This window comes from Alligator sinensis, unplaced genomic scaffold (genome assembly GCF_000455745.1).
Source record: "Alligator sinensis unplaced genomic scaffold, ASM45574v1 scaffold123_1, whole genome shotgun sequence".
NCBI classification, from domain to species: Eukaryota; Metazoa; Chordata; order Crocodylia; family Alligatoridae; genus Alligator; species Alligator sinensis.
In genome coordinates this window covers 2,311,109-2,315,271 of record NW_005841985.1, presented here as the reverse complement: position 1 = coordinate 2,315,271, position 4,163 = coordinate 2,311,109, and the positions used below count along the sequence as shown (strand labels likewise).

Genomic DNA, 4,163 nt, shown 5'->3' with positions numbered 1-4,163 from the left:
GGAATGCCAGCCCCCTCACTCCAGATGCTGAGCAGGTGCAATACCAACTAGAAAAGCTAAACATTTAAAAGTCAGCAGGACCGGATGGACTTCATCCAAGAGTGTTGAAGGAGCTGGCTGGGGTCACTGCAGAACCCCTGGCAAAGCTATTTCAGAATTCATGGTGCACAGGGGAAATTCCTGAGAATTGGAGAAGGCCAACACTGTGTCCATCTTCAAGAAGGGGAAGAGGGAGGACCCAGGCAACTACAGGCCAATCAGCCTAACCTCTATCCCAGGGAAAATTCTGGGATAGCTCATTAAAGAATCTATGTGCGATGAGCTTGGGGAAGGTAAGATTCTGAACAACAGCCAGCATGGCTTTGTCGCAGTTAGGTCTTGTTTTACCAATCTCATCTTCTTCTATGACCAGGTCTCTTGCCACCTGGACATGGGAAACGAGGTAGATATTATATACCTAGACTTCCAAAAGGCTTTTGATCTTGTATCCCACGATATCCTTGTGGGAAAAGTGGAAGATTGTGGGCTCAGCTGCTTGACGGTTCAGTGGGTAGGAAACTGGCTACAGGGTAGACCCAGAGAGTTCTCATGAATGGATCTTTGTTGTACTGGCAAGAAGTGGCCAGTGTTGTCCCTCAGGGTTTGGACTGGTACTTTTCAACATCTTTATCAATGATTTGGATGTGGGGGTGAAAAGCTTGCTGGCCAAGTTTGTGTACGATATAAAGTTATGGGGGAGCGTGGTCATGTCAGAAGACAGGTTGCAGATCCAGGTGGACCTGGACAGGCTTGAGAGTTGGGCAGACTGGAACCAGATGAAGTTTAAAATTTCCAAGTGTAAGGGGCTCTATCTGGGGACAAACAACCCTCAACATACATACAGGCTTGGTGGTGACAGCTTGACTTGTATAATGGCCAAAAGGGACCTGGGGTAATGCTTGACCATCACATGAATATGAGCTGCCAGTGCAGGGCAGTGGTCAGCAGGGCAAATAACATGCTGACATGCATCAACTGATGCATCTCATGTAAAACTAAGGAAGTAATGCCTCCACTGTACTCAGCACTGGTGAGACCACAGTTGGAGTACTGCATCCAGTTCTGTGCACCACACTTCAATAAGGACATGGAAAAACTGAGAGGGTCCAGAAAAGAGCCACCCGTATGATCAGGGACTTGCAAGGCAAGCAATATGAGGAAAGTCTGAGGGACCTGGGCCTCTTTAGCCTAAAGAAGAGATGGTTGAGAGGGGACTTGGTAGCGGCTTACTGCTATATCAGAGGAGTGCATCAGGAGCTTGGTGAATAACTGTTCACTAGGGAACCCCTGAGGAAGACCAGGATCAATGGATATGAACTCCCGGAAGGCCGCTTCAGGCTTAATAGGAGGAAAAACTCCTTCACAGTCAGGATGTCCAGACTGTGGAATAAACTCCCTCCAGAGGTGGTGCAGTCACCTACCCTGGAGGTTTTCAAGAGGAGACTGGACAGTCACATCACTGGGGTCACTTAACTCCAGTTATCTCCTGGCTAGAGTGGGGGGGCTGGACCTGATGATCTGCAAGGTCCCCTCCAGCTCCTAACAATCTATGAATCTATGTCCTTGTAACTTACCAGTGTCTAGACTTTAAAGGGCATGCCATGCAGCCCAGCATGGAAGAACCAGTTACAGAAGAACAGAAGAAGTGCCATACTGGATCAAATCAATGGCCCATGTAGCCAAGTATCCTGTTTCCAGCAGCGGCAGAAGTGAATGCTAGAGGGAGAGCACTGAATGGATCCATACAATGATTTATCTCCTATCCATTACCCTCCCTAGCACCCACCATTATTAGTTTAGAGATACTAAAGAGTGTTAGAGACACCTCCAACTGTTCCATTCAACAGCTATTAATAGATTTATCATCCACAAATGTGTCCAGTCCCTTTTTGAACTTGGCTATGCTATCTGCTTCTATCACCTGTGGCAATGAATTTACAAGTTTACTATGCATTGAGTAAAAAAGTACTTTCTCTTGTTAGTTTTAAACCTGTTTCCTACTAATTTCAGTGAATGCCCCTGAGTCCTAGTATTTTGAGACTTATGGTACATGCACACATTTGTGGGACCTGATCTATGATCATACAGCTTGCTTTACTGGTGCCAGGAGCTGTGCCAGAAATGCGATCTAAGCAAGTTGGGGTGAGGGGACAGGTGAGTGGGATCAGGGGGACTACTAAGTCAGTGGATGGGGCTCATAGGTCCAGGGCATTTGGACCTGCGGGGGCTGGTAGGTCTGTAGGGGAAGGCTGTCTGTGCAGGGGTAGGGATGTCAGAGGAGTAAAAGAAATCCTGTCAGAGTGGTGGTGAGGTGGTAGGAAAAGCACAGCCCTGGGTTAGGGTAAGTGTCTGTTTTCCCAGTCAAAGGACTATGCTCTGAACATGTCCACACATTTAGTTAGATTAGTCATGGGTTAGCCTGATTTACATAGTACACTTCCTTAGGTGAACTAACTTAGATCAGGCCAGCCATTTTTTGTCCAATCTAAACTCCCTGAACATATGTAAAGTTTGGCACTCAGACTGACCTAAACCTAGTTAGGTCGATCTAAGTGTAACATCTGCATGTACCCTTGGTGAACAACAGTCTATGTTCACTTGGTCCACACCCTTCTTGGTTTTGTAGACCTCTGTCATGTCCCCCCTCAGCCTCCTCCTTTCCAAATTGAAGAGTCTAGTCTTTTTAGTCTCTCCTGGTATGGCAACTGCTCCATACCCCTGTTCATTTTGGTTCCTCTTCCCTGTACCTTTTCCAATTCTACTATATTGTTTTGGAAATCCAGAACCTGTAAATGCACAGTACTCAAGGTGTAAGCACGCCATGGATTTGTATAATGGCATGATGATGTTCTATGTTTTGTTTTTTACTTCCTTCTTAACGATGCCCAACATTTTATTGGCTTTTTGGTTGCAGCTGCACATTGAATGGATGGTGTTAGAAAATTATCTGCAATGACTTCAATGTCTCTTTCCTGAGTCATAACAGTGAGTTCAGAACCCAGCATGCTATATGTATAATTAAGGTTATTTTTCCCCAGATGCATTATCTTGCACTTCTCAGCAGTGAAGTTTTTCTGCCTTTTTTTTCCCACTTAGCTTGATTTTTCTTCAGTTCTTCTCCATCAGCTTGGGACTTGACAACTCAGTTGCCAGTTCCCCAATACCAGGCTGCACAGCATGCCTTAAAAGGTCTGGGCACATGGGGAGCCCAGGATCAGGAAGACTCTCCCCAATCTCAGGCTCTCTGTGTATCAGCATGGTCAAAGAGTATTGTAAGAGGGAACCCTAACCCTGTCACTAAGAGACAGAGTGGTCCCTTTAAATCCAGAACCTTCCAGTCATGGCTGGCAGGTCAAGTAGGAGTTAAGGCTCAAGCCCTGCCAGCCGGTCAGGTGACAGGAAGAGGAAAGCCAGGATCCTACAAATGGCAAGTGGCGAAGGCCAGAGGAGCAGCAGGGAGGTGGACTCCCAATGACCATGGTTGCAGTCTCTGTCAGAAGACTATGCCATACCCTGAGCCATCCTCATGATCATCTAAAGTAAGCAGGCATGTTGCCTCTTTTATTTTTGTATTATCATTTTTCCATTATATAGCCTTAGAAGCCTATGTCTTGTGTAGAATGTTAAGACCGGTGGTTTGGGTGAGGTTATTTAGGGAAGGAGGAGGCCTAATTGGGACCCACTGCAGTGTGGGGACCCCAGCGCCAGAGAGGATGCAATATTTGGGGCTGAGCTGACCCTAGTGCCAGAGATGGCGCAGTATTTGGGGGTGAGCTGACCCCAGTGCCACAGAGGGCGCAGGAGCCTGAGTGAGGTTTTTTTTGAGAGCTAGAGCCTGGGAGTGAAACCCTGATTAGTAGGGGGGGTTTGACTGACAGGCCTAGCTAGAGAGAAAAGGGGCAGGCCCACAGCGGCCGAGACCCCAACATAAAGAAGAATTTACAAATACAATCTGCAAGGCTTGGGCTGTGGTGTAGGGGAGAAACAGAGCCGCAGATAGTGCCTCCTGGCATCAGGGCATATAATGGGCAGCCTCCCGCTTAATTAACAACAATTAATTAACAACAAGGCATAGGTATGGCAGATGAGAAGGCGGGTGGTTGGCCCATAACCGGGGGGCAGGG

At 47.2% G+C, this 4,163-nt stretch overlaps 1 protein-coding gene across 1 annotated transcript in view; it reads right to left on the bottom strand.

Annotated features, from left to right (window-relative positions):
• RAB3C (RAB3C, member RAS oncogene family) overlaps positions 1-4,163 on the bottom strand; it is a 272,461-nt gene that overhangs the window by 263,696 nt on the left and 4,602 nt on the right. The gene's annotated exons all lie outside the window — the stretch shown is intronic.